An 18,621-nucleotide genomic window follows, 5' to 3' on the forward strand; every position below is an offset into this window, starting at 1 on the left:
CACTCGTCACACCCGTCACACCCGCCGTCACACACGACTCGGTTATCCTCCCGCGGACTGTCCGATCTCTCTTGGCCGTGCCTCTCAAGGCAGCAGACGGGTGCTAGGCCGCCCGACACCAGGACGGCGGCCGGTTCTGGCCCGGCGCCAGGCGACTGTCTGCCCCACACGGAGGGGGGGGGGGGGGGGGGCGCAACAATCCAGCCATCTCCCGCCAGCGCTCCCGGTCCGGTTTTGGGACGCGGTGGCGCCGATTTCGCCCTAGTGGAATCTGTTGTGGAAGTTTTGCCAGCTGGGGCGCGGAGGGCCACCGACGCCAGGTATGACGGCCGCATGGTTGAAAACTTGCGCGTGCTGCTGGTCGATGCTCAAGTCACCAACGCCCACCTGCAATCGGTGGTAGGTCAGTTCAAGTGAGTCACGTGTCATGACTCGGCATGATCGTGCTATGCTAGTTGTCTGCGCGGTTCTTAGGTATCGGACTATAAGGGCATGGCAAAAGAGGCTACCCCAGCGTGGACGCAATGCAACGTGACCTCGCGACATTGCATGTCAGTTAGCGGGGTAGAACCGAGGCTACCCCATCAGCTCAATAGAGAATCTACTGCCATTGAAATGGTTCGCTAGTATTCCCTGCGTTCACATCTGACGACCACAACCGCTAATCACAATGGGGGTTGGGAGCAAAAATATTCATCATTGAGATCTGCGCTCGATCATGTTAAACTTGCGAATCGATCGTAAGGAAACTGAAAAATACGCACAGTCGTCTCAGGCTATAATATATATAATTATATATATAGATATATATATATATAGAATATATAATAATATATATGTATATATTAATATATATATTATATATATATAATATATATATATATATATAACTATGAATAAAGTCCGAAAGTCCGAATGTGAGTGACAACATTTTTACCGAGATCTCGTGAGCTCTTGGTATTGTTATGAGAGTGACCCCGCACCGCTTCTCCCACCTCATCCACCCCAAATCTCGCTCCAGTCACTCCACCAGCCAGTAATCTGAGGAACTTTCCACTTGATCATGTAGGTTTGCTGCCAGGCCCGCTAGGAAATTCAATGACAGGCCACCATCCGGTCTTTGCACTACGGCTGGTTCCTTGCGCGTTGGTGTTTCGAGATGCTGCCACCAGGCTGGCAACGACGGGACATATGACGTCACCATTGTCGCCATTGAACCACGGAACATATGGCGTCACCATTGTCGCCATTAAACCGCGGAACATATGACGTCACCATTGTCGCGCTGATGGCCACGTTGATGACATCGACGAGGGTAGAGGCCAGGTGAGCTACATGCTGGACCTCAGGCGGGCCACCGGCTCAAAGACAACGGCGTGGAAATTCAAACGGGTTGGTCGAGGCTAGCGATGAACGAAGCCTGGGAAGTTAGTATTGGATAAGGGGCGTTGGAGATTGGTGTGAAAACATGCCAAGGATGCGTCATGGCGTACATCATTGGAAGCATTCGCGACTTTTGGCCGTTAGTTGTGGTTCTACCCTTAATTCCGTGGGGCCAGTAAGCACCATGTGCATGAAACCAGGTACGTCATAGCAAATAGTGATTAAGCAACGAACACTGATTAAGCAACGAGTACTCACAGGTCGGTTTGGAGCTGCGAGGACCGGTAGCTAATAAGGGGTAACAAAGAAAAACACTCTGTTCATTGTGGTTCTTCCCTGAAATTGACAAAGCACGGTCAGAAATGCATCACCTCCCAAGCATTTGGACTAGTCATTGAATTACACGAATCCCAAAGACCTGTTCAGAAGTGTGCGTGATGCGCCTATCCCTTCGCATACTTCCGTTGAAACTGTACCGACAACGAAGTTCCATCGATGGGACCGTACTACCGTTTTGGATGAGAATCGAGGGCGTCCACCAGCCACTGCCACGTCAGTCGCTAACCCAGCAATATCCCGTGGCGTTGCATCAAGCGATAATTAGCGAAACCCCAACTCACATAGCTCTTTGTCACGTTCAGAAAAAACCGGGTGCGCCACAGCCGAACTCCCAGCATTTCCTCTCAACCACGCACGCTGCCAGCACAAACCATACCACCTAAGTGCCATGGTCCAGCGATCGCCCGGCATATGCTTGACCCCTTTACCCAAGTGCCGGAGCACGTGTCATGACAATTCTCATTCACTGACCGCCCCGCCATCAGCGGTTTCTGGAGCGGGGGAGGGGGGATGGAAGGTACGCTGATCTGCACCCTTCGCGGAACACTACTCACGTAAAGCGGCGGGGATGCGCTGGTGCGGTCTGCCAGGCACTGTGCCGCCGGCGGGCCTGCGCGGCGCTTTATAGGAACCCGCCACTCAAGCACGCGAGCGGGGAAAACCGGCCGAACGGGTGAGGCTGCGACCGCGCCCGCGGCGGTCAGACTGTTGAAGACTCCGGCGGCTGCACGGCACACATCACCGGGGACTGTGGCGGCCGCACAGCACGGAGACTGGCGGCCACACAGCACGGGGACTGTGGCGGCCGCACGGCACACGTCACCGGGGACTGCGGCGGCCGCACAGCACGGGGACTGCGGCGGCCACACAGCACACATCACCGGGGGCTGCGGCGGCCGCACAGCGCACATCACCGGGGGCTGCGGCGGCTGCACAGCGCACATCACTGGGGACTGCGGCGGCCGCACAGCACAAATCACCGGGGAAGGTGGCGGCCGCACGGCACACACTACTGGGGACTGTGGTGGCCTCACAGCACACATTACCGGGGACTTAAGTGGCCGCACACAAATTAAATGATTACTTTACGGCGGTGCTGAAAATCCTGTTGTACTTTGGGTGCGTGCCAAATTGGCTAATTTTCATTGTGTGCCGCATGCAGGTAGCGAACCATGCCGACTTGGTGGATGAGGTAGGGGGCAAAAACGTACATTTGCATGCAAAGCTTGGTGCCAAAATATTTTTGATAGAAATATTTGGTAACAGCCACGACAAATTAATATAACACACAGTGCACAACGTAGCATGTTGCTTGCATACATATATATTTTGCCTGCATGGTGTGTATTTCGACACGCGGACAAAGAAAGCGCTTCGTCAAGACCCTTTATAGTACCCTACGGAACAATAATGTCCTCTTATGTTTCATCCCAACCTGGTGAAAAACGCATCCTAGGATTTTTAGTTGGCCGCTCAACTTGGTGACAAGTCGCTGATAAATCAGTGTACTGATCATGGCCGGACCGGTCGGTCGATTCGCTGTTTCTACCAGCCGGCTCTCAGTGTCCCAAACTAGTTAGTATAAAATGCTGAAACAGATCCAGATACGGAGATTTCTCTCAACGCAAGAACATGTTTCAATCGCTACGGAGCGGCTGCTCAGAGGTGGGCGGTGACTTTCAATGCTGTTTCGATGCACCGCGATTTTGCGAGCGAGATTCGCATCGGAGTGTCATGCACACCTTCCTGGTGTTTAATGTTAAGGCGGTGTTTTAATGTTTATTTTGATGATGGTGCCGCGACTGAGCATCCTGGCCTCAGCGACAAGAGGCACTGAAAGTTCAGGATTGTTGTTTATTGATGCCAAGTCGGTGAGGTGATCCGACTGAGGTAGAAATCGACTTTTGATTATCCAGACCGCCTTTTCCAGACACAGAAAAGGTTGTGGACTCACTACAGCAATCACAAACGACCAGCCTTCCTCACTTGGAAAAGAACCGTGGGTTCGATGTTGAAGGCTAAATAATTTTATTGGTGTTTTGTTAGGATTTTAACAAAGATTACTCATAGTTAAACCTTTTACTAGAAATGATCTTGGTTGCGGTAAATTTATATGATAGTCAATTTTGTAGGCCATGGGAAGACATTGAGAAGTGAGGAGTCAAGCGGTGTAGCAAATATAGGAAATGATGAGGGAGGGTCTGGGGCAGGGGGTGGGGGTGTTTTTCATATCCCTCTTTACTAAGAAGATTACTTCAAAAAGTGGGAAATTTATGGGATTGTGGCCCGATTGTCATAGCAGTTAAGTGAAAGGTTGGTAGCTGGTTCTCTCTGAAAACAATGTTAACTATTTGCTGATGATAGGACTCCTTGCGTAACAGGAAAACTCTGAAAGCGAGCCATTCTGCAGCACTCCTTTATTTGTATATTTTCTTTACAGTTGTGAGCATGACATTTGCATGGATGTAAATGTGACGTATTTCACTATTGTTTTTGCTAACACTAAAATCAAAACTGTTCTGATGGAACCCTATACATAATCATTGTATGTATTGGGTGAAGGTTGTGAAAGCAGACACCCTACTTTAAATCCAGCCTTTGTTGATAGTAGGAATCCATATGGTTTGTCTGTTGATTGCATAATGACAGGGCTGGTGATTGTTATGCATGATTAGGGGAAAGTAGCAACCCACTCACCTGACGCCCCCCCCCCCCCTAAATATGGTTGATTTGATGATACTGATTGATGATTGATGATTTGATGATTTGTTGATACTCCTGTATTACGCATGACAAATATCACAGGTAAGCTTAGATTTGCCTGCTGCTTAGCGTGCAAAGGGCAGTTCTCGCTGGCTGGTTGAATTTCTATTAAGGTATGAATATTAGTACCAAAATGTGTCATTCTACTGTACTAGCCGTTTTTTCCTGGTCTGAAATGCAGATGCTTATACCAGCATATGTAAAATAAATAAAAGAGGATGGTCCTCCGCCTGCCGCTCGTCACCCCCGCTGGCCGTCAATCAGCCTGCAGTGCTCGTAAAAACCGTCACTGCTCCGAAACCAGAAACGCTATTGACACGTTTTTTGTGTCAACACACGCACGATGGATGCCCGAGAGACTGTCCAAGTTTGAACGCGACTGCACGATATGCCGGTCCGGTATATTCATGAGACCTTAAGGGGAACGGGCGTTGCATCATCTCCTCCCCCTTCGGGCAGAGCGTATTGTTCAGTAAGAACTAGCGGCATGATGTGAGGCTATTAACACATTACAGAGGAACTTACTTGTTAGAGCGGTGCGAAAGACGCCTAGCAGACAACACATGCCGCGCCAGGCTTGGACCATACCTAAAGTATAGTTGAGAATTTGGCGACGGTTGAGGTGGGGCTCATGTGATTTTCATAAGCGGGAGTACCATTTGACTCCCTCTTCAACATTGTGAAATCAATAAGTTACATTTACTGGCTTTTCCAGCGCGTTTACTATGTGATATCCTCAGCACGCCAATTCGCCAAAATCCTTTTGCGATAATTGGTATGAGGGCCTGAAGCCCTCCAGTTACGAAAAAATATCTACAAATATAACGCAATTCTCACACAGATATAATTAAAAGTTGTACTAAGGCTTTGATTTCTCCCCTATAAGCATCTCCTCTAGATTTCTCCCCTATAAGAATCTCCTCTAGATTTCTCCCCTCGACGTTTAGCAGTGATTCTGTTCGAAGGACACTCTGGATTTGGCAACCATTGTCATCTTGCATGCTTGCTTATTCCAGAGCTGTGCTTACAAGGAAGGTGTGCGTCAGCGACATATCAGCTAGTTTAGTGACGCAGACCGTTCACCAGTGCACCACTAACTAAATGGTTACGCCACGCACTGTGACAATCACAAACATTCATTTTTACTGACAACATTCATACCTAAACAACAGGGTCTTGTAAGCAGCAAGCAAATGTAGCATATGCCCACCTTCGCAGCCATGATGGTTGAAAGTCACGTGGAATTTCATTGAGCATGTTTGGTTCCACTTTGCCGTAAAATATTCCCATCCCAAGCATACTTGCTTTACCACACATTCAGTAACTTACTCCTCACTTACCATTGTAATCACCACATGATTAAGTGCCTCTTGCCAACATGCTCAAGTTTAAAATGGTTTGCTGACTAAAATAAATATGCCTATTTTACTTCACTATCCAATTTTATGTCCCAGTACGCAACGTCGGCATGACCCGTTGCAACAATTATTGGCTCGACGATTATCTACAATTCAGCCACGTGCGTTGATACCGGAAAGTGTAAACATATAAGCCAAGATGAATGCAGTCTTCCACTCGACACGCCTCCGCTGTTTTTTTCCGAAAATATGGCATGAAAGCTTTAGAAGAACATATGCGCTTCACGTTGAAATGCCCTGTCGGAGACCACAGGCAGAGGTTGCCATTCAACATCCATATCAATCATTGATGACCCCAACAGTAAACTAACGCAATGTTTTGCTTTATATGTCTTGTATCTCAATGGTGCCAATAACATGACGTTTGCAGCTCTATTACCGTGTTGTTGCACTCCAGATGTTAAAGACTGGAAAAATTCGGCTACAATCACAAAAATAGGTGAACATTCTGCAGCATGAGCATGTAACTTTAAAACATCGTGCGATTACCATCATCACACTCCTAAAAATGGGCCCCTTTAGCGGGCCCATCGCGCCCGCCGGTGGAAGGGAGGGGGGAGGGGGCGTGGTCGCCGGAGGTGGAGTCGCTGGGAGTTGAGGCGTACATGGTAGCGGGCGCGATGTCCGAGCTAAGCGTCCTTATGCCCCCGAGTCAAGGGTGTCAGGCCGACCTACTACCTCGCCAGCAAAGGGCGCTAAACGGGATGGAAAACGTGCATAACGGGCATATAATGATTATTTCAAAGCAGTTTATCAACGCCAATGAATCTCTAGCGCCCAAACACGTCTTGTGGTTGCGGGTGTCTGGCCATAACGCCATGGGCTAAAACACTGCCATGAGCAAAGTACACCTGCCGCGAGCTCACGTGATGACGGACAAGCTGATGGCACCCATGCCAAGCTCAAAACCTGATGAAAGTGTTACATTTGAGAAAAAATATGGAACGCAGAGAAGGATAACTAGCGAATCAGGCCAGCTTCTATACCGGAATTCTCCGCGCATTTACAACCAAGCCCCGATGATAGCTGTAAAGAGAATTACTCGTAAGCAAAAACGTCAGTAGCGTTCTGGTAGTCCTACTCTCCTAGCGAATGTCATGTACCTAACGGAGCAAAGGCTCCGCAGATTTATGATGAGGAATGTCATGGGTAGCTGTCGAGTATGGGAAATCCTGGGGATGGACTGATGGCGTCCGCTCCAGAAAACGAATAATTCCCAAATCCGCTAAATTTGACATGGGCCTGGGATGTATGCTATGTGTGGATGGTATGTATAAGTGTACAAAGTACGCATGGATGTATATGTGAATGCTGGATACCAAAGAAGCTGAGAGAGTTACTCTGAGCCCCAAACAGGCTCCGGACCTCAGGATCTGAGGCAAATCTTCAGCCTTGCCTTCTGTTCTGATGTTGAGTTGTCCGTTCACACGCTTAATGGACGGAGCTAAAGGGTTGTGTAACGGATTAGAAGAGCTAATCATGTTAATACCCAGGTATGCTATAACTGGACGTGCTACAAGCTCTTCGGACCGCTCGCCCCACGCATGCCGTTCAGTGGTGACGTCATATCTATCGCATGCCCTTCCGTGTCGTCATACCCGTCAGTGGCAAAGTCATGCCTAGCGCATGCCCCTCGGTGTCGACGTCATGTCTAGCGCATGCCCTTCAGTGGCGAAGTCATGTCTAGCGCATGCCCTTCAGTGGCAACGTCATGTCTAACGCATGCCCTTCAGTGGCAAAGTCATGTCTAACGCATGGTCCTTCAGTGGCGAAGTCATGTCTTGTCCTAACCGGGGGTCCGTGAAGCCTTCACTTGGTCAGGTACAGCACATCTCAAGTATATCTGCGGCATCAGCGTGCAACAAGACCCGCGGAAAGACCCATGAGAAAAATCCGCGAACATCTGTTGCGGTTCAAAAGCCACTTTTAAGATGATGATTTCCTGCTCGTTATAGTTCGGAAAAAGGAACGGGTTTTTATCGGCTGGGATTCTTCACATATACATGTGCATGATAGGGCATACGGCTTATTCTACTTAATCCAGCTGCTCTGGGATTGACGAGCACCGTATTGCCGCACGGAAATCTGCAGCATAACGGTGTCTGCGCCCTAGTGTGCCATTATTCTAGGGCATTAAGGGCATACTCATTAAGGGCATGCGTTAGACATTGCGAAGTGTACTAATACTCCTCCTGACCGACAAGCAGCGAGAAATCAAGTGAAAGATGGTATTGCATGTCAGGGAACGTCGACGTCGATCGGATTTTCATCGTGAGGCAGTCAATGACTTGGATTAACTCGCAGGATGTACGTCGGCATGGCACGGGTGGCCGCCTGGAGGAAGACGTGACTGAGTCTCGTGGATAGGGTGTAAATGCTTCACACTGCGGAGAAGATGGCGCTGATGCTGATGCTGATGTTGATAAACCTAATGACGGTTCTATTGAGAAGCATGGTCAGCGCCATAATGTTATGATAGTCATGAATGCTCCGCTTCGAATAGTCTGGACTGACTCACACTGAGAGTTTGCATCCGACGCTAGGCACCTTTTGACTACCGATGTCATAGCACAGACGAAAAGCAGCGTCAAAGGGAGTGTGTCTAGTCAAGTTAGGATTTTTGACTGTGCACGTGGGATGGTAGGAGTCTTGGATTTAAAGGTTTTGGTGTCATTGGTTTCTACAGTTCGCTTCCACTGACGAGATATTGTTACAGCCCCCAAATTTTATTTTGGTCTGTAGGGAAGAACAAAGTTTTCGGGTTGCCCCTAGGCAATATTCATTACTAAACACATGGACACCATTGACAAGGTATTGTTAGCTCTATCCAATAGTTTTTCGAGGGTGTCGCTTGCCAGCACTGACAGCAGGTTGCGAACGCAGCGATGGCGGTGGCGATTATATTGATGTTTTTTTGGTTCATATTCAGCTGAGGGCTGCGGATGTATGGGCGTAGACTCAAGGTAAGGCTGGTCGGTTGATGCGCACCAATTCATGTCGGCCTACCATATACTGAGATGAGGAACACGTATTGTGTCGTGTTTGTCGGCTGCACCATGCTCAAGGGAAATGCTATTGTTCTGCGATGCTTAGCAACCAAAATAGTGGCCATGTATCTAGCGCGCAGTTACTCGCCACATATGAGCTAGTGCATTCGCCCTTTTCTGCCCGCTGATTGGTTTATCTTTTTAGGATTATATTTGTTCACACACAGCCATCGATGGGATCGATAAAAGTAGATAAATCAAAACCGTTGCAAGATCCAAATGTACATTCAGCAACCAAGATTAACCGGAGCTAATTATTGCCGAACTCTCCTTAGGCGTGTAGGGAGAAAACCGTTAACATTAGTCACACTCCCTTGAAGCAGCCGCCAAAATCTTGATGCGAGGCGCCCAAACGCAGCATCTGGAACCCAAAAACAAAAAAAGCACACGCTTGGGTTCAGATTGCCAGCCATTAAGAACCATGCGAACACAAAACAACCGCTAGAAACATGTTCAGGCCAGTTTCAAAAGATAAGACGGTGGTATTAGCCCTATTCTTCGGGGAAAAACAGGAGAATGGAGATATAGTTGGGTTGATATTTAGGCAACATGCCTTTATCGGAATGTCAACTCAGTTATATTTCCATTCTCCTGACCTTCTCCGAGGAATAGGGCCAATACTACTGTCTTATCAATGTGACTAATGCTCCTCGCTAATGCATTGAACAGACTACGTCAGTTTCAGAAGGGTCATTTCCGGCCCGTGATAGTGCTGGGGGAGTCCGGGTATTCACCTGGTGAAGCCTACGTAGGCACTTGGCGGCGAGCTCGCTGCACAGCTGTGCGGTAGAGGAGGAACAAAGAATGGGGAAGCCCGTACTGCCGTTGGTCGTTGCCATCAGCATGATATTGCTTTGTCACGGTGAAAAGCATTCATGGTGCGCCAGGTTCGTCGCGTACCACCGGGACACTCCGACTCTCGTCGGTGGCGAACACCCTTTTAGCAAGAGGGCTATGAAAAATAACCTTTGTTTTGTCGTTGTCGCACGCCTCGTATGTGTCGATGCAGGGCATTCCATAGGCCACGCCCATTTCATGCGACAAACTCATTACGCATGCCGGGAAATGTGATGCGATGAACTGCATGCAAGACAAAATGCTTTTGCGGGGCGGTGGGGAGAAGTCATACGAGTGACGTGTTGAAGTCACAATTGATTAAGAACTGAAAACATTTCCCAGAAGAACAGGGGAAACGAGGATCGCACGTGCGACGAAGTGAACAACCGCGCTTTCCGCATTACATGTTGTTTTCATGTATGTGTGACATCATGTACTGATATCAGTGTATGTGGTTCGTTCTGATTTCCATGCAGACAATTTTTGCGCAACGTGCGTCGAGCGGCGAAATTCTATGCAAAGTTCTGCCCAGCTGCATTATTTCCTTCAAATCAACAATAAGCCGGTGTTGTCGACGCTCCCGGTGGTTTCAATGAGCTCGCTTGCTTCCCCAAATCTGCATTTTATGCAGTAATCCACCAAAGAAAGAAACCCATACCAACACAGCACCTAGTCCCTGACAAGCGCCCGAAGTGTACGACACATGCGGCGCAGTTTCTGTGGGGTGAGGGAGGGGGCCCGCTGCTGCTGTTAGGGTAGCGCGGCTGTCCGCATTCTTGGATGTCTAGTCATTTCCACATAACTCCTAGATTTTCTACACAGGTACATATGGTCTCAACCTAACCAAACCCGCACTTGGAATTGTCGCATTTTAACTCTGGTGACACCATGTGATCCGAAACTTCTCGGAAATGATTTCAGCGTTTGATGGAGTTAATAAGCATCACCGTCTGAAGTGGTGGGGCGTTATATCTCGATGACTCCAGAAACGCAGTTTTCCCAAACGTGTCGGGATACAAGGTCATTGTCGGGCTGATTCTGTTCCTTGGAAGGTCATGGTCCAAATTAGGTACTGAGTCCAACTGCCACAGTCCTAACGTTAATCTTCTGAGATGTCACGAGGACGCACCTGCTGCGAGCAGTTACATGCTCTGTTAACAGTTTCATTATCATCACGTACTGTATAATGGTCCATTATGCAGTCAGGCATGTCAGCCCAAATGCGAAAAGCCTTGGGGAAGGGAAACCATGCGCAAGAGGGATATCAACCCCTAGTGCCTTAAAAAGGGCTTTACTATTGGGCAGCGATGCATTTTTCTGATAGTGGCTCTCCAGCGCACGTCATTAACAGCATGAGAAAACAGCACCAAGAATCTTATAGAAAGTGAGGCTGTTCAAGCAGAAACTGCAGGCGTGCTGCTCTGTGAACAACTACCAACAGAAATTCGCGTGCACGTGCGGTGATCTGCGAGTGTTATCACTTTTTTTCCTCCAATTGTTGTAGGAGGCTAACACAATGCACGTTATTTCCTTGTTTGGTAGCCTTGTTTAAAAGGGAAGGCAATCGACGACCGATAAGTGGAATATGAAATGGATACATATTAAAATAGGACGGCCTTCAGTTCCTGTTTTTCGCTATTGCTAGTGAAGTCTTCCAGCTAGTACTTTGAAAGAAAATATCCACAACATCTGATGCAATCCTTTTTATGAGACCTCGATATCAGGGGACATGCATGTTGCCGAGGCGCGATCTGGACAACCCCGTCCCGCAGTCCCCCGTCGACAGTCACGACAGCGATTCTCGGAGAACACGCAGACCAGCCGATCGCGAATTCAACACCTCTTCTTGCTGGGAGCCAGCCTGTAAGGTAGCGCTCAAACCCCTTTCCACGATCGCCCGGTGCGTTGAATGATTGCGCTCCGGCATGAGATCCGCACGTTTGAAGGTGCTATGCCCTCGTCGTCGCTAGTGAAAGTGCATCAGCGCGTAACCGCAGGCAGGCTTCCCGGAATGATTCAGTGGGACCCAGATTAAACGGTAGGCAAATTTGGAGGATTTTCAGCAGACCGCCGACCCGAAATACTTTGCTGGCCCTGGTACATTTCCTCTCACCATACCCGGGAAACACAGCCGCACCTACCATTATGATGCTCCAAGTAAAAGGTAGACGCCATTAAAATTTCCACGCCGTGAACGATTACTTTGAGGAGGCGCCGCATTCCGACCAACCTCATGTAGCACGCCACGCGTGCTCGGCATCACTTGCAAGGGAAGCACGGACGTGCTGCCGCCGGCGACCGAGCGCCCGTTGTTCGTGCGTTTTAACAGTACATTGAACAGAGCTGTTGTGACCTACGCGAAGCGTCGAACCTCACCTGCCGATGGTCGAACCTCACCTGCCGGTCGCCGAACCTCACCTGCCGATCGTCGAACCTCACCCGCCGATCGTCGAACCTCACTTGCCGATCGTTGAACCTCACCTGCGCGAAGCGTTGAACCTCACCTGCCGATCGTCAAACCTCACCTGCCGATTGTCGAACCTCACCTGCCGATCGTCGAACCTCACCTGCCGATTGTCGAACCTCACCTGCCGATCGTCGAACCTCATCTGCCGAACGTCGCTAGGATGATGAAACCACTGGCCAAGAGCCAGACTCAATGTCCCGTTCTAGTACCCCGGCGCACCCAGGAGATTTACACCGCGATTGTATTCACGCCGGCGCGATGGTACCTGTATTCACATCAACGCGGCCAGCGAGGCGCGACGGGCGCCGCCTGCCTGTAGCGCAAAAGCCAATGCAGCCGATCGAAGACGAGAGCTTAGGTAGAGACGACGAAGGGCCCGCTGCTCTGGTGACTCCACCGCCTTCCGCTATCGACTACGTCACGGACGAGAAGCCTGACGCATATGTTGTAGGATAATGACCTCCGAGCGTGACCGCAGTGTTGAAAGAGGATGATCTCCGATCGGAACGCTCTCGTCATCCGGTTGGTATCAGCTGCCCGGCTTTGCTGGTCTGGAGCGGGCGACGTGGCTGCTGGTGACGTCACAGAAGCCCTGACACGGAACGGTCGTGCCAGCAGACAGGCCGGTGCACCAGGTATAGAACTTACCGGCTTACCTGCACTTACCCCTCACACTTACAAGCTTACCGCCACTCCTAGGATAACAACAAGGCGTCTGCACACCGACGCGGTCGTGGTTGTTCGTTCAAATCAAAATCCGCTCGTTCAAATGCTGATTCGCATAGCTCGTGAGCTCCGGATCTTCAGAAAAGACCTCAGGGTTGATACAATATTTGTGCGGGATTTTGGACGGAACCCTCTAAAAAAGTCAGGTTGCACTAAAACCAATACACTCCGGAGACAAGACGCGACCAATGTGCAGGAAGGATGGGTGTTGCTTGAAGTTCGGGCTGTACCGCAGAAAAAGCAGACTTCAAGAGCGACCTGACCGTTGGCAGCCGAGCCACCCGCAGCACGCTATTGTCAGTAGAGTCCTGCGTGGACCACAAGTCTACTTCGGTCACCCCTTCAACTTGAGGTCCCCGATAGTGACGCTGACCGGCTGTGGGAATGCCGAAAACTCACTGGCACTGCGCTGGGACGCTGCCCGCCTGCTGACAACACAAACGTCAAGTAGCGGAGCCGTGCTTAGGCTGACTCGCCAGTTCGATTGTCATGATTTGTATGATAAGCCCCATCTGAATAACCTAGACACATTGAAAACCTTACGATATCGTGGTCCATATTTTCCAGTGTCTCATCTACTGTCAAAGCATCTACCAACCCCTCCTCACTAGGCATAACGAGATCCAAAACCTTATCTTCCCGAGTGAATTCACACACCACTTGCCGATTTTTTTTCAAACCGGCAACTATATTTCTGTGGTTATCTGGCAATTGTTCAAAATCTACACTCCAGCCCGGGATGTTGAAATCCCCTAGCACTACACATTTTTCATTCACATCTCTGCCAATTTCTTCGCAAATTTCTGTGTCCAGACTCTGATAACTATTCGGAGGCCTAGAGAAGGTTTCAATGCCTAACTTGTTGCCCTTTGCCATAACCAAATCCACCGAAATATACCCAGGATTCTACACTATCACCCGTCTTTCATGGTATCTACAGTCTGACATTTTATATTCTGCCTTACATATACTACTGTCCCACCTCCTTTTTCGCTTCTCTGTAAAAAGTAAACACATTGTAGCCAAGAACTTCAAACTCACGTTAACTATCCCCAAAAACCTGCTCACTGATCCAAGATTCAATAACAGCTTCCATGTTCATTTTTTTCCCAAGCAGCACGCAAGGAGTTCGCTAAGCCTGCTTCTGATGCTTCTTGCATTTGCGTATAACCACGTAAAGTTTTGGCCGCACCTATTTTTGGCTCACTGTTCAAAAATTTGGAATTTTCATTGCTTAGGTGTTCTATGTTCCCCCCCCCCCCATCCCCAGAGTCAGTTTCCCTGAAGGATACGCTCTCACACCCCACACAGAATGTGTGCACCGTTCTCAGAGAAATGGAGGCCATCCCCTGATACGGGTCTCTACAATTAAATAACCCGTCTCACTCGCTTACAAAAGTGAGACCTAGCTTTCCGCAAAGTTTTCCTACCCTAGCGTTGGCCATCAACGTCCTGGAGCTCCACTTAGGAAGTGCTTCGATTTTGGGAGATCCTGTTGCTACCTTCCTGCCCTCACTGTGCTGCAGAGTGGCCACAATGGTTATATAATCCTCAATCACTGTTCTTACTATTTTCCTGCCCTATGTTATTGACCCCAACCTGCACAATCACTGCACTGGCCTGGTTTTCACTGGTGACCTGCGCTGTCACTGTTATTAGGTCCTTGATCTTGGCTGCAGGCTTAATTAGACATCTCCTTCCTTTCCTTCCATTACAAAAAATCCCTATTGGGATGTCTAACTAGAGAGCCCCTTGCCATCAGAACACTGCCTCACCGTCACTGTTACTTGGGCCCACCCCACCCCTGGGTCCATTCTGTAGTGCCTCAAAACCATTCCTAGTAGGCACGTGCACACTTCTTACATTTACATGTGAAGGTCTTGATCCTTATTCTAAGCTACCTGCCATATGCCATCTTTGTGAGTGGGGTGCCCCTCCTTGCTACCATCCTGGCCTTCATCTGGTCTTTTATCTATAACCCTGCCCTGTCTAGCCTGCACCCTGTGACCTGTATCTAGTCCACCCTCCTCACCCCTGTCCTGCCTAATCCTAAGGTTCTTGAGCTCCTCGAGTGTAGCTAAAACCTCACTCTTAAGCTCCCCGCGCTCCGCTGACACCTTTGCCAACTCCTTAGCGTTGCTAAAATCAGTGCAATCCTGCCATCCTTGAAAATATGTAGCTCTTTCCTCGGAACCAAATTCTTACTCCTAAGTTCTCCACACACACACAAACACACTCTGTACTCTTCCTAGCTTTCCTTTATACTCACAATCTTCTGACGAATCAGGTCACATCAGCATTCATACTTTCTTGCCTTAGTACTCTTTGTTTGTTCTTCAGATTTTTCGTGATTTTCTATCTCCTTGTACTATCTAGCAAAGTAGTACTTACACTATACATAACCCTATTTGGCAGCTGATTTCAACCTTAACTTACAATAGCCTCGCCCTAACTTCTACTAACTCCGAAAACATTTCCTAAGTCTGGCTGCTGAAAGTAATTACAAGTAAAACAATAGAACAGACAATAGAGGCAAACGCAAAGCAAAGCAACGCCTTCGTAATCAATGCCGGAAAATCTCACATATTCTTCCAATGTGCTTTATTTATGCGCTCATGGTGACCTGGGATCCAGGGTGGCGGCACGTGCTTTTTTAAGGAAGGGAGGGGATGGGCTGACCGCCCCATGGATGAAGCAGGTAAGCCCTGAATTACGGGCTTTCCAAGTTTAAGCTCTTAAACTGTTACGTGTGTTATGACTTTATGTCCTATGCAATTTATTGTTCCGTTTGATAAAGCAATAAACATTGACAATGCACGTTCACGCAGGAAATTTCAACCACCCATTTAGAATCGATTCGTAACAATTCATGTAACAGGTGTGAGCGTTAGCGAGTCTTAAAAGCCAAAATCTCGATACTCAGCGTTGCAGATCTGCGCGCACGTAAGTGGCATCCATCACACATACACGGCTACGGCGTTAACATGTTAACATAACGTAAAATGGTCCGGTAATTGCCAGCTGACGACCCGTAACTAGCTGTTACGGGTCCTCGCGTCCGGTTAGTGGAGGTGCAACAGGTAGGGGAGACGTGGCTGGGTGTAGCGTGCACGCAGTTTTTGCAGCACGGGCTGATGCCAAATGTCGCCAAAACTGAGATGTTATTGTGTGGCGACCGTTGACACCTCAGCCAGGTCCGAGAGCATCTGTCCATGGATCGGGTGTTACAGTGTTCTGAGACTTCGCGAAATCTCGGAACCGTTAGGACCAACCTCTGTCATAGGGCTGTCACGTGGATTAGGTAGTAAACAAGGGAATTAGCATTTGATAGGGCATTTTAAATGATGCACACGTATTTTCTCCAGCCATGTTACTCGGGATCGCCGTGGCCCTGGTTCCGTTCCACATACGCTAGTACGCCCCACGTGTATGGTAGCCGCAAATTGTCAAACCACCTCAAACTGCACAAAGTCTTCAACTTCCGCTGCCAGGCTCATCTCAGGTCGACAAAAATATGACCACATATCGAATGTACTCAGTCATTCAGGCTGACTGTCCGCATATGAGCTTATTTCTTACACTAATCCTTGTCTGTTGTACAGCGTTCCGATCACTGGGAAGCCTGCCGTGGCACGCTTTGCGCTAGTGAACAATCGTAACCGCGTGGTCTGAGACACGAGGCAGTCACGACATCTGAACCTGCGTCGTAGGAAAAACAACCACGGAAACAGAGAATCTAGCATCGTGCGGTGCAGCAGGATAAGGTAACCTTCATCCAGGTCTGTCTTTTCGCTGAAAACCTGGTGTAGCGTGGCATAGTTGCGGGTAATTTCTTGCGTGTCTTAAGAAATATTGCATGTTTCTCGACCCTCTCATCTTAATAGAGCTGCCTGGAATTCTTAACAGACAACGCTCATTCAACTACATATTCATACATGTCCTACATTTGGTGAGAAGTGGTCGAGACGCGCGCCCTCGGGTTACTGTGTGTGCGGCTTCGACCCGGACTGACGCGCGCTGCGGCACCTGCTCGGCACACCATGAGACGGCGATCAGCCGGCAACAAACGCCACAGTGCCTGCCGGGCTGCTGCTTCTAGCTGCGGCAGCTCAGGTGCAGCCGGGCTGCTGCGTCTAGCTCCGTAGCTTCCGTCAGCTCAGGCGCTGCCGGTGGATACTGCTCCCAACTGCGGCAGCTCAGCTGCTGCCGGGCTGTTGCTTCCAGCTGCGGCAGCTCAGCTGCTGCCGGGCTGTTGCTTCCAGCTGCAGCAGCTCAGCCGCTGCTCGGGCTGTTGCTTCCAGTTGCCTACCGGACTGCTGCTCCCGAGCTGCAGACGTCCAGGGTGCTGCCGGGGTGCTGCTCCCGGCTGCGGCAGCTCAGGTGCTGCCGGACTGCTGCTCCCCAACTGCGGCGGCTCAGGTGCTGTCGGGCTGTTGCTCCCAGCTGCGGCAGCTCAGTTGCTGTCGGGCTTGTTGCTCCAGCTGCGGCAGCTCGGTGCTGTCGGGCTGCTGCTCCCCAACTGCAGCAGCTCAGGTGCTGCCGGGCTGCTGCTCCCAGCTGCAGCAGTTCAGGTGCGGCCGGGCTGCTGCTCCCAACTGCGGCAGCTCAGGTGCAGCCCGGGCTGCTGCTTCCAGCTGCAGCAGGTCAGATGCTCTAGGTCGGCGGCGGCACGGCGATGGCAGCTTACCGTGAGCTGGGGAGTGCTCGGCCTACACGCCAGCGCACCTGGCGGACAGAGACGCAACACGCTCTTGGAGGCGAGAGCGGGGAATAGGTTCTGGATGCTACCGTTACATTTCCTTATTTATTCATGTACTTCGCGTCCTGCGTCCATGCCGGTAAATGACCGAAGATAGCAGGGCTTTGCTTGTGGTCGTGTCATGTAAAGGTGGAACCATACACAGGGGGTACGAATGTACACTTAAATGGCAGACATCTACACAGATACGACATGTGAATCACCCAAGAACACTTGAAAAAGGAAATGACGCAAATTCAAAAACATCACAACCATTGGTGAAAATAGCATCATTCCAAAAAGCGATATCTCAAAGCACAATTAATCTGTGGCGTGGCATGGCAGAAAATTCAGGCGGCATTGCGCAGCATACCCCGAGTACCTATCATTTCCTTTTGAGTAATGCGCTCTGTATTTGCATTGAGGTCGGTGTGTTCTAGAGCACGACTACGCATCTAAGCCCGGCGAAAACTTGGCGAACATGAATGGTTCCAAACGTGAACTCCATTCTGCAAGCGTGTTTTATGCCCTCGACTGGTCAAAAAATGTACCCAAAATGTACGAAACCAGCCCGGATAGCTCAGTTGGTAGAGCGTTAGGCTTTTAACCTAACGGTCCAGGGTTCGAGTCCCTGTTCGGGCGTTGTTTTAGCTGGCACTCCCCGTCAGCAGGACGTCTTGTACCGGGGTTGCTTTGAAATTGCTGTTTCTAAGATCACTAACTGGCGTTGGGCGTCAGCGAGCTAGTGGGGAGTAAAGAAATAAGGGAGTAAGGTGTATGGAAGTTTGTAAATTGTGAGCGAGCATGTGAGCTCATAAATAAGGCGTAAGAGATATGTGAGATTCGCACGACTTTCACGCTTTGCCCGCGTTTTGCATCGGGAATGGTATCTTGCAGCTTATT

At 49.6% G+C, this 18,621-nt stretch overlaps 1 non-coding gene across 1 annotated transcript; it reads left to right on the forward strand.

The window, feature by feature from the left end:
• The first annotated feature begins 18,287 nt into the window (after window positions 1–18,287).
• TRNAK-UUU (transfer RNA lysine (anticodon UUU)) lies at window positions 18,288–18,360 on the forward strand. The gene has a single exon. It is a non-coding gene; the product is annotated as a tRNA-Lys (tRNA).
• The last annotated feature ends 261 nt before the right edge of the window (window positions 18,361–18,621 follow it).

This window comes from Pollicipes pollicipes, unplaced genomic scaffold (assembly GCF_011947565.3).
Source record: "Pollicipes pollicipes isolate AB1234 unplaced genomic scaffold, Ppol_2.1 Scaffold_4265;HRSCAF=5021_pilon_pilon_pilon, whole genome shotgun sequence".
Lineage (NCBI taxonomy): Eukaryota > Metazoa > Arthropoda > Thecostraca > Pollicipedomorpha > Pollicipedidae > Pollicipes > Pollicipes pollicipes.